Genomic DNA, 12,547 nt, shown 5'->3' with positions numbered 1-12,547 from the left:
AATGACTGCTTGGCTTCTTGGTATGGTTACAGGGACTTAGAGCTAGGTTGCACACGCGCAAACGGGATTGGTGGTTATCCGGCGCAGCAAATGACAGCCACCGCGGCCAGACTACTTGTGAGATGCCGAGCTGCTCGTTCTGTAAACTCCGTCTCCCGTTCCGTCTTCGTTCTGCGCGTGCTGCGGCTTCCCAGCCATTCTCGCTTGCGTAATTGCAGCATATTTTCCCTCTTTCCCCCGTCTTCTCAAATCTCTCCCCACTGATGAAAGAGGCTCTGCAAGAGACTCACCTGGAGGCGGTCACAGGGACGTGGCAAGCGGCCCTAAACATAACAAAAACGTTATGTACATGAAATATTAGCGTATCTGATTTCTTGGCTGCGAATGACGTCGTAAGACGATAGCGTTTCTGCACCCCGGCCATGTAACGCTTTGATTCTCTACAGAAAAACTACGATTTAGGTGTGTCATTATAGAGGCCGAATGGGATACATTTGTTTTCTGGTACCATTTTCTACTCCGCAGCCAGAATAGTTTCTTGTTTCATCTTTTCAGCGCATAGGAACCGCTCAAAGAAACGTGTCTGGACTTCGTTATTGAGCGACAAAAAAAAAAGAAAGAAACAGCATGAGGATGGGTCACAGGGCTGGTAGTAAAATAAACAGTTTTTCGATACCTCAGAGTAGGGGAAAAATGATGGTGGCTTCTTCAGCGTCCCTTTTTCCAGGCTTATATGCAGATCATTCAAAAGAAACACATCGGCCGAAGTCTACGGCATAAGAAGAAAATCTCCGATTCATCCGACCTCTTAACCTCTCCAGCTCTTTATCACGCACCGTGGCAATCCAACTTACCACCCGGGTGGTCATTCGGTCGGTCAAGCGAACGCTCCTTACGGCACCCGCGAACTTCCCATACTCAGAAATGCGCGCATGGCAATCAGCAAGCGTGCACCATGGTTGCCCTACAAGGATTATACATTCGATCGGTCGTCGGGACCTCTAAGCGGAATTGGGGATCCGCGATCTTGGAGGCTGTTCGTGTAAATATTTACTCACCTTCGCACTTTTGTATAGCACCTGACGAGGTCGTTGGGTTCCTGCGATTCTTTACGTACGTAGTAGCAATTTCATGAAAAAGACACAGCGCGCGGTCGTCGCCTTCGTTCTTCACCCTGACGGACCAACCCACATCGATCGTCTATAGTGTCATAACGCTCGCCACACCTCTTTACGCTCTATCCTTACGTTGCAGTTCTTTTACTATTTTCATCTTTTTTTTCCCGTTGTTCCCCTTCCCGACGTGTATGATAGCAAACTAGGCCACAGCCTGGTTGACATTCCTGCTTTCCTTTACCTCTGTTCCTTCCTTCCTTCCCTGGGCCACACCACCTTACAATCTTTTCCTGTAACTCTCAGCCTTCCCCAAAGCCTGTCCACCGCAAGGCGTAAATCAAAAACCGCATTGAAATAAAAGTTTCAAAGAAACTATCAAACTCCCTGAACTGAGTTTCGTGAAAAAACAGGACGACTTCTCTTCGCTAAGGTTACAAAAAGGGTTTAATTGAAGTACATACGCAGCACTTGTGTGCCCAAAACTTCGCATGCAGAACGTTCCTCGCAAGTAAAGCCAAGTGGCAAAGCCATAATAATAAACAGGATATTACAGAAATTAACAGTATTGCAATTTTTTTGGTGTTGTGAGCTCTTTTGACGCATCTGTCATATTTTAATTACTTTGTAGCCGCAGCTTCAGAGGCAACGCTGGATCGGGCGCCGCCCCTCGACCGGCAGCCCGAGCGACATGCATGGCGGAACAAGCTGCGAGGGCGCGCGATACAACAAGGACACGGGGTCTCGCTCAGTTCAGACAAAATAGAATCTACTTTGCCTCGCCTACGAACGGTCGTTTTGCCCGAGGCTCCTTTCTTTCCTCCTACATAGCGCCTTTCAAGCGTGACCATGCAGAACACGCCATCCAGGCTAACGTAAAGCGATGTTCCTCGACAACCAGGGCTAGGCCTATTCTCAAGAAGCCGGCGAAGCAATCTTAGCCATGGGTGTTCTGCTGCTGCAATTTCGGGAACGCAATCCGACGACTTGGCTTCTGCGAACAAAGGCGCAATTCTAGCTGGCTTGGATCACTTCTCAAAAAACCAAATTTCTTCACGTCGTCAGAGCCCTTCCACCGACAGCCGCAGAGGAGATCGCTGACTTCCTTGTTACGGTTCGCCACAACAAACGTTGGCTCGGCCGTTCTACCTCGTCGGCCGCCTACAATCCCTGTAGCGTCAGCTTCAGCAGCAGCGCCGGATCGATGTTGTTGTTGTTGTTGTTCCTGGCGATATGGCTCGTACCCACGTGGGGGATTGGCCAGGAAGCGCCGCCCCTCGCGCGGCAGCTCAAGCGACATGGCGCGACAAGCTGTGCGGGCGCGCGAGAGTAAAAGGACACGGGGTGCGGTCAGTTCTGACAAAAATAGAATCTGCGTTGCCTCGCCGATGAACGGTCTTCATATCCTTAGCCCGAGCTGCTCTCTATGATCCGGGCACCCCGATACCTTGGCCTCGGTTCTATGACCCAAAAGAGCACCGCCGAGAAATGCATCAGACTCTTAGAAAGTACTTACGGGACGTCAGAGACCACAGAACCACCCTCCTCTACCCCAGAAAATTCGCCCACCCTGACGCTGTCCGCATTCGACGAGCACAAACCGGCACGCTACCAACACAACACATACAACACTACGTAGACGGGCTTCCAGGCACACCAAAATGCTCACACTGCGACCAATACCCCAACAATTTACACACCCTCTGGACATGCAAAAACATACAAAGCACCCTGAGATCTTCCCTGCAACCAATTCCTGCCACAAAGCGCCCTACTTGCTGGGAGGCATGGGTCACACCGCCTGAGAAGCTTGAAGAGCTCTATTGGACCACGCTTGTGAACCACATCAAAAACACTCCAGGACTTAGACAGCCAGCACTATAGCCAGAACTATAGTCTCTGTAACCTAACAAAGAAGCCGAGCAGTCCTTTGGACACAGGTTAAAAAATAAAGTTTCTCTCTCTCTCTCTCTCTCTCTCTCCCCTATCCGAGGTTCCTTTCTTTAGCCCTGACAAAGCGCCGAAAAAAATAAATAATTGGAAAATGTGAATCAAATAACTTTTGTCAACTGAAACTAGACAAGGTTTTCCTTATCACAAAGTAACCATGATCCAAATTAAACGCAGACTAGCAGTACTCGTGGGAATTTCGCCAGCCTAAAGAAGGTTTTGATTCTATATGGGAAATGCGAAAAACCGGAGTGAGCAGCTTGTGAAGCGCCTCATTTTTTACCAGTCGTGCGACGCAGTACGCCCTCGCGCTGGACGTCCGTGCACCCACGACGTTGTACTGCGGGCGCATACAGCAGAAATTTATGCTCCGCCGCGGACACCCATAGTTGTTTTCTAACGCCCTAAACGTTACCATTTGAGGCGTTTTTTGTTCGAAATGAGCCAGATTCAGAAACCGAAACTGAGTCGGATAAAACTGCCCTGACAAGAAGAACTCGGCAACTTTCTCCTAAAAAAGGCATGGCATGAAAATGGCTGAGACCCGGAAATCAAAGCCTCGCGCTTTTACGCTACCGACACTCCGGGCCCGCTGCTACTTGAGCTCCAGGCTGTTCATGACGCAGTCAACGCTGCAAGTGCACTCCATAACATACACAGACTCGCTCAGTGCAGTGAAGCATCTGAAGCAAGTAGAGAAGACACCTCTGATCTGCCAGCAGATTAACAGCCTCTACACAACATCCGAGCTAAACATCCGTGTACATTGGGTACAGGGGCATGGTCAGAATATACTGAATCAATTAGCGGACCATATTTATCACTCTTCTTCCCCCCCTGAATCCTCCCCTAGCCCCCTTCCTTGTGATCCTTGCTCCCGTCTTTTAGCCCGGAAATCTCTCCTGAGAAGGGACACGCGTGCCCTAATTTCCCCGTGTGTCTGCTCCCTGCCCCCTAATCTTTCCCGGGTGGAGACAGTTTCTCTCAGGCGGCTTCGGGCTGGGGTGGCCCGCACACCTTCAGTCACTTGGACTTGGGGGCACTCACAAGACGACCCAGGAACGTGTCCCAAGTGTCCGTTTGCGGTGGTTGAAGCTGACGCCAAGCATCTTTTGTGGACGTGTGCGGGAACAAGGACAGCTCGAGACGATGCGCTCAGAAAGGTTGGTCTCCGGTGGGATAAACTGGATGACTGCAACCGCTGGGTGCAGGACGATAAATACTGCAGGTCACTGATGGACTTTCTGCACGCCACTGGACTGCATGCATACCTGTAGACTTGAAACCCTGTCGGTTTCGTGACCTTCTGTGCTCTTGGCAGCCCCTCTCTCCCTATTTTCTTCTCTTTCTTTCCTTCTTTCTTCCCTGCTCCCATCTTTTACCGCCGCTCATATGCCGCGCGGCAAAAACTCGAAGTTAAAAAAAAAATAACGCCCTTAAAACGTCTATGGAGGTCGTAGTTCGTATCGAAAATGAGCGAGATCCTGCGGTTTCACGGATCAAAATGAGCCAAATATATTTTTCCAATGGCAGTTTACGTTTGGCTTGACTGTTTAGACTATTTTTTGGGTGTTTCCAGAAGGTTTTTTTTTTTTGCTTTTCGGAGCTGGTTTATGAATTCAGACGGCCCTTAGGAGATAGGCGAAATATCTGACCCCAGATTTCAATGACGAAGTGAACGGCAGAAAAAGTGAACGAAATGATTGATTGATTGATTGATTGATTGATTGATTGATTGATTGATTGATTGATTGATTGATTGATTGATTGATTGATTGATTGATTGATTGAGTGATTGATTGATTGATTGATTGATTGTAGGGTTTAACGCGCCGACGGAACGCAGGCGATGAGGCGCGCCGCAGTGCAGGGCTTCGGATTAATTTGGACCACCTGGGGATCTTCAACGTGCGCCGAAATCTCGTACACACTGGCGTTTTCGCTTTTATAGCCTCCATCAGAAAAGCGGCCGCCGCGGCCGGAACGAACTGAAACGGAAAGATGTCAAACAATGAGTTCATTTCTTCTCACCCATCCCTACGAAATAACTTTAGTTATTATTAATTTTTTACTCCTATATTTACCTTTTTGTTACTTAAATAGCTTCCGCATACAAGCACTACCAAATCTCCCCCCCCCCTCCCTCTGACAGGATGAACCACTTCATTAAGGGGAAAAAGAAGATATAAGTAGCGTTCTTGTGAAGCGTTTGGAAAATGATAGAAAAGGAATGGAAAGCTTGCTTACTTCATGAGGGGCCTCCGGCGAGCCCAAGAAAGTTATCCTAGGGGAAAATTTGAAAAGAGTTGCTAATGGTGCCAAGAGGGCTCACCTGCTCTCCAGGTACCTGCTAACCTGTTCTCCCAAGAGGGCTCCCCCGCTCTCCCCGTTCTTCAAGCCCTGTTGCATACCTGTAGTGAAATTTCCACCAAAACAGAATCACACCATGCTTGAGTGTCAAATTAAATAAAGTTTTCATAAGAATGCCGCATCAGCTTTAGTGTTTCACTTCAGTATGAGACAAATTCAAACTTATCACTCCGATATTGCTCAAATTTCCCGCAAAATTTTTAATTACTTGTGGCCATAAGCTTCCCCTAGCTGACATGTAAAATATATCATATAATAGCTTCGACGGCGTTGCAGTTAAGACGGATAACAAACTTTCGCTTGCTTCTCAAATTCGCGTTAGGTGTATCTCCAATTCGCGTTAGGTGAATCTGGAGTGGGTCAGGGAACAAACGCGTGTTAAGGACATACTAGTAGAAATTAAGAAGAAATGGACGTGGGCAGGGCATGTAATGCGAAGGCATGATAACCGTTGGTCATTAAGGGTAACAGAGTGGATTCTTAGAGAAGGCAAGCGTAGCAGGGGGCGGAAGAAAGTTAGATGGGCAGATGAGATCAAGAGGTTTGCGGGGATAAATTGGTCGCAGTTGGCACAGGACCGGGGTAATTGGAGAATAATGGGAGAGGCCTTTGCCCTGCAGTGGGCGTAGATAGGCTGGTGATGATGATGATGATGGTGATGATGAAGAAGAAGAAATGGACGTGGGCAGGGCATGTAATGCGAAGGCAAGTGTTGGAGCTAGGGGGCGGCAATAAGTTAGATGGGCAGATGAGATCAAGAAGTTTGCGGGGATAAATTGGTCACAGTTGGCACAGGACCGGGGTAATTGGAGAAAAATGGGAGAGGCCTTTGCACTGCAGTGGGCGTAGATAGGCTGGTGATGGTTATGATGATGATGATGATGGATCTGGCTCATTTAAAAAAAAACGCCTCATTTGTCGAAATTGTCAACAAACCCTAAGAATATGGCCCATGTCGAATGCTCTGCATACAGCGCAGCTTGCCTTTCCCACTCTGACTATGCAGGATTTTAGCAAGACGGCTAATATAATACAGCGCTAACTTTTGAAACGTATACCTTATAAGGAGATGCGTATACAAGTCACAGTGGCTCACTTTGTTGTCTCACGACTAGGGACCCAGTTAGAGAAAACGTATTTGTTTTCTGAGGTCCCAATTCAAGCTTATTCTTCTTTTCTTCCTTCTTCTTCTACTTCTTCTTCTGCTTATGCTTCGTCTAGACCGTATTCGGCACTGGCTGACTTCGTTTATTAGCTGTACCAAATGTACGAACATAAAAATAGGCCGGGAACAGTAATGGAAAGGTAGTATTTGAATTGTAATTGTCCATACACGTTAAGTTGCTGGTATAGTTTTTTAAAGCCGTGTTCAGATTTTTGTTTTTTGCGGAAAAATTTCACACTCGAACTGTTTTATTCGCTGAATACCTATTTAGAATTGAGTGAAAGAAAGCAAACAAGCACTTCAATTATCGTACAAGCCCAACACTAAAGAATGGGTGCCGCTTTTGTTATCGGCAACAAAGACTGGTGCCGGAACTGGTGTTAGGAGAACTGATAATCGTTTCGTTCATGCGGATGTATTTTCTTCGGGCACCATAAGGAACTTGGCGTACGGAGACCTGAGCCCATCCGGTAGGAAAATAGTCCTTTTAACTACAGTGCTGTTAGCCCGACGGGTATTGATAGTTGATGTTAAGTCTTCCCTGTGAGAAGAAATAATAAAAACGACCAGGAAAGCCCCAAACGAAACATATTGGAGCACTGACAGTGCTCTTCGCGCTTACCGGGGAAAACAAGAAAAAAGGCGCTAGCAATCTCTTCGATCTATCACTTGCGATCTATCTATCGTCTTTCATCTGTTTGCGTTTTCCATCCTTTTGCAACAAGAGCCGTTACTTGAGGACAGTCGTCTTATCAGTGAATACACGTGAACGAATAAAGCAGGAGACACGAAGCAGGCGCGCAACAAGCCCAAGCAGAAATAAGCGCTTCGCTTGTGTTTTCCTCTGCTGCGCTGCAGGAAATGCAACCGATCATGCTCCTGTATTGCTGCGAGTGCACCGTCGCAGATGTCACTTGCATCCCGTAGTTATGTTTGCTTTTTCCCCCAATGCTTCATTTATATGTCTGTCTTGTTCTGTTTTCTCTGCCGGAACATTATCGCCGAGAGTGGTAACGCTCGTGCTTTGCTCGGCAGGAAGCGACAGTCTTCCGAGCAGCGGCCAATCGATACAAGGACATTGTCGCAGCTGCTGCCGGCTGAGCGACCTCTCGTGACGCTGTCAACTTCCTCGCATACGGTGGCTTTCTATGCCGGTTTCCTTGTCGCTGGTGCCTCCTTCCTGTGACGAATGTGCGGACGCTAAATCTCTCCGTTCATTCGTTCCAGTCGTTACTCCGGCATTGCACGAATTGCCTTCTCCTCGTTTTTGGGCTACCAGACAGCAATAGAAGTAAACCCAAGGATTCCCACACATAAAACTTGAAGCATCTCATTAACTCACTTATCGTAAAGCCGCTTGCATTTTTATAACCGCTGTTGGGTATTAAAGGCTTTGTTTTTTCAACCTCTCTGCTTTTCGTAGTCCTAAACCTGGTTGTATCGGCGTGTTGCTGCTAGATCACCACTGGGTGAAAATTTTCTCTGTGACTGAAGTCACAAGTTCGAATGTCGGTGGCGGTGGGCCATAGCAGCTAAAAATAGACCCGTCCATGCATATGGCATCTGAGTTCCCGTCACAGCAACTCCGTAATTTTCTTATTTTAAGTGCTGAGCACTTCAGGGTGCCACCTTGTCGTCGTAGCTCGTTCGCTGTCACGCTGTCTAGCCACCGCCGTAATCAGGCGGCGTGTCGACGTAAAGGAACCAAGCAGAGCCACATGGCGTAGCGGCGTAACAGACCCAAACAGAGGCTTCGAAAAACCAGCGGTTTTTCGTAAGCCATTCGTAACCATAACCATTCGTAACCATTCGTAACCAACCAGTCGTAACCATTCAAAACTCCTAACAGCTGGCGCTTGTCATACATCTCCCCGTTGTTTAGCCAAAGAAAAACACCCGCATTTCCCCGAAGGGGAGCATGGGGAAGTGCGAATGCACGGGTGATGCTATGAGGGGGAGTTATGTTGAACTGTGTTGGCATTCGCCCGTTAGTAGCATTTAACACCCCCGCGTGATCAAGTGGGGATTCACACACCCCGTTAATCGTTCTCTGGAAATTTTGGTGAATAAAAGTGTATGTTCGAGGAGATCACACACACACGCAAGTAAAGTGAAACGACAGTATTCTTTATTCAGCACTTGTTGGTGTTGTCGTTGTAGTTGACGGTCATTATGACCGCCTTGTGGTCACTGAAATGTACGGTCAAGAGTTGTTGCAAGACCGCGCGTATCAGACAGTTCCTCGCAAAGGCCAGGTCGATGTAGCTGCCGTTGATGGTGGTGGGAGCCTCCAGCGGTAGGCACGTCATGGAGTGGTTGGCGAGCATGTATTCCATCAACCACTCGCCGCCCTTTCGCACATCCACGTTAAAGTCCCCAACAACCACGACCGGGTCCGAGGGCTTTACGCGCCTGGCCACACTCTCCATCGCCGCGTCCACGTATTCGACGACGTCGTCGCGCGAGATGTTTGGCGCGATGTAGAGGGTGACGACCACGATTCCGTCGCCCGAGTACGCGTCGGTGTAGACGGCACTGTACGGCGACTCGTCCCTGACCGGCGAGGTGGACACGGCGTGCGACAGGAGGTTCGCGTAGACGTGACCGACGAGGTAGACGCCGCAGTACTCGCCCCGACTTCCGCTCCTGGCGAAGCAGCAGTCGTCGATGGGGAAGTGGGAATGCACGGGTGATGCGAAAGAATTCTTCTTGGCCAATCACCCTAAGTGGGTATGCGCTAAAGAAATTAGGAACTCTTCTTGGCCAATCGCCCTAAGTGGGTATGTGGTGCGGACGGACGGACGGCGGTGGACGCGTGATTCAGGGTCGCTTAAGAAGTGCATTCGCACTTAAAAACTGCAGGTACATTTGATGCAAAAACTGTAAATAATCTACAGCCCAGAGTTCATCTAGTTAGGAACACTCGGCGGGATGGTTTTTACGATAGTAGGCGAAAAAACATGGCCACCACAAATATTATGCAGAAATTGAGAGAATTATCTACGATTGCGGAGCATTCTTCTGCCGCTTGTATTGAGTGTGAGCTTTTCACCGCCATATTATTTGGTTTTTCTAAATCCTGTCCGACCAATTATCCCCATTTACGTTATTATAACCATTAGAAGTGGAACATTCGCGGAATATGCATTATTGTGGAAATGCAGGGCGTTACATGGTTCGCCATTTTGCGTAATTATTTTAGCCTTTTCTTATTTTTTAGTCTTTGAAAATTTATTTCGACTAATTATCGCCACTTACGCTATCATAACGGTTACAGCTATAGAACTTTTTCAAAATCCGCAATTTTGTGGAAATGACTTACATTATACGTTTTGCCACTACCCGTAATTTTTTAATATTTTCCTATTTTGTATATTTTAGAAATTTCGTCCGACCGATTCTCTCTGTTTACGTTATTATAACGATTACACTTGGAACTTTCGCGACATCTGCATTATTGTGGAAATGTGGGGCGTTACACGGTTAGGCATTTTCCAGAATTATTTTATACATTTCTTTTTTATTAGTTTTTTAAAATGTCGTTCGACCAATTATCTCAATTTACGCTATTATAACGTTACAAGTGGAGCTTTCCCGAAGTCTGCATTACAGTTAAATCTGAATCTGTAGAAGTAGACAACAGATACCAGAATTTCGTTACATGAAGGTTTTGAGTTAAAGATTGCGTGAATGCAGCAGAAAAGAAACAAAAATGCTAAGCATTAGTTACCTCGGTGCACTCACCCTTCAAGGGTTTATTTCGAAGCGAAAAACTGCCTGGTTTTCGCTTGCTGTTGTCTCACGAGCTTAGATGGCACTCCAAATATGCAATGTCATTCACCTCCGTATTTCCAAACGTAACTGAAGCATCAGTTTTATCACTTTTCGGTGCGTTAATGCTGTCCAAGGACCAAACTTAACATGAAAAGGCACTTTTCGTAAACGTTACGCACTTTTCTGCAGTTATATTCACAGTAGACTCTCGATAAACGGCACTTCAAGGGACCGAAAAACTTAGGTCCCTTTAACAGGAGTTCCGTTTACCGAGAGAGATGTGCAAAAATGCAAATTTATGTGTGTACACACTCTTAAGGGCATTTCATGGAACCCTAAGCACTGGAAGGTGAATGCAGCTGGTAGTTGTTCAGGAAGCAAGAAAACTACAAAAGGTTTAGGCACAACATTCACAAATTTTAATGGGAACAATTAGTCACTGTGCCCTAAAAAATGCATGAAAATGCATCATAGAGCTGATCTCGAAGTGAAGAATAATGTCCTGTCTTTTCTAACGTAAGCGCATGGTGTGCATGCCTCAGGCCTCGAGTTCCCGAGTACTTACGAGCGACAGAATTCAAAAGACGGCAATGCGGTAATGAAGCACGAATAGCACCACGATGACCCGAACGAGGCGGCAGGACCTAAGTCCTGTGACCTTGGCGAGTTGAAAATCCAGACTGAACAACTAGAACAAGAACTGTGATGTTGCATTCGTCGCGCTAAAACGGCTGACTGCTAACGAGACGCTGCTTGCGAGGCCAACGGCGCTAAGAAAAGAAAACAAAAATTTAACAGCCGAAACCGGAGAAAGCTGATGCTATTGTCCGTGAGTTTAACAAGAAGTTTCATTTTAGGTTCCGTTAACACGGTGAGGCAGAAAGTTTGCTTCCGATTACCGGAAGTTTTTTTTACTTTATCTGAATACAAAATAACGAACTTACAGGCTACAGTTCCGTTTAAGCAGCAATTCCGCTTAAGCGATTTCCGTTTATCGAAATTCTACTGTAGGTGACGGGGTGCTAACAGTGATACTGTACCGGGCGCGACATTCTTCTTTCTCGGCGGTGAAGAGGGCGTTTAAAATTGCGAGCTTGTCTTGAAAAGACAAAAAAAAAAATGTCCTCTGGCAGTACAACTCACCACCGACGAGCCGACGCGAAAGATAGCGGGGAGATGCACAGCTAGACGCCTACAGGTAGGCCTAGCACCTGGCCGGCACCGCACTCACACGTGGAAACGCACGGTAGTTTGGGGTGGGGATGAAATTGGTGAAGTTGTGGAATCTCTACGGGCGATTTTTCTGAAAAAGTGCAAAAAACTATGACTCATCATCGTGGCGAATTCGTTACATCAAGTTCGTCACATAGAGGTCGCAAATACATGGGCTTCAATGTGGCTGGCAAGAGGGAATTGAAAAACTTCATTAAATCCAGGAACTCTTGACATAGTGGTTTGTTACATCCAGGTTTAACTGTGTTGCGGAAATCCTATGCGTTTTGCCATTTTCCGTAATTTTTAAATAGTTTTCTTATTTTTTTGTTTTTCAAAATTTCGTCCGAATAATTATCTTAATTTAGGTTTTTGTTTACGATTACACTCAGAATTTCGCGAAATCTGCATTATTTTGGAAATGCAGGGCGTTGCACGGTTCGCCATTTCCCGTGATTATTTTATATTTTGATTATTTCATCATTTTTGTCAAAACATCGTTCGACCAATTATTTCCATTTGCGCTATTACAACGATTACAATTGGAACTTTCGCGAAATCTGCATTATTGCGAAAATGCCATGCGTTAAACGTTTTGCCATTTTCCGTAATGTCTTAATATTTTCCTTATTTTTTGGCTTTTCAAAATTTCGTCGATGCAATTATCTGCATTTACGCTATTATAACGATTACAGGTGGAACTTTTGCGAAATGTGCATTATTATTGAACATGCAGGGCATTACACGTTTCGCTATTTCCTGTAATTTTCTTGTATATATTATTTTTACTTTTCGAAATTTCGCAAGACCAATTGTCTCCATTTACACTATTATAGCGAGAACAGATGGAACTTCGCGATATCTGTATTTTTCTAGAGATGCAGGGCGTTACACGGTCCTGCTTGTTGGGGTACTCGACAAAGAATGCTACGCATTAATACGCCCCGTTCCAAACTGCGCAATA

The sequence above is a fragment of the Haemaphysalis longicornis genome, unplaced genomic scaffold (genome assembly GCF_048455015.1).
Source record: "Haemaphysalis longicornis isolate Haplotype H1 unplaced genomic scaffold, Haemaphysalis longicornis Haplotype H1 scaffold_2, whole genome shotgun sequence".
NCBI classification, from domain to species: Eukaryota; Metazoa; Arthropoda; class Arachnida; order Ixodida; family Ixodidae; genus Haemaphysalis; species Haemaphysalis longicornis.
The sequence above is the reverse complement of the archived record's forward strand: the minus strand, read 5'-3'. Positions refer to the sequence as shown.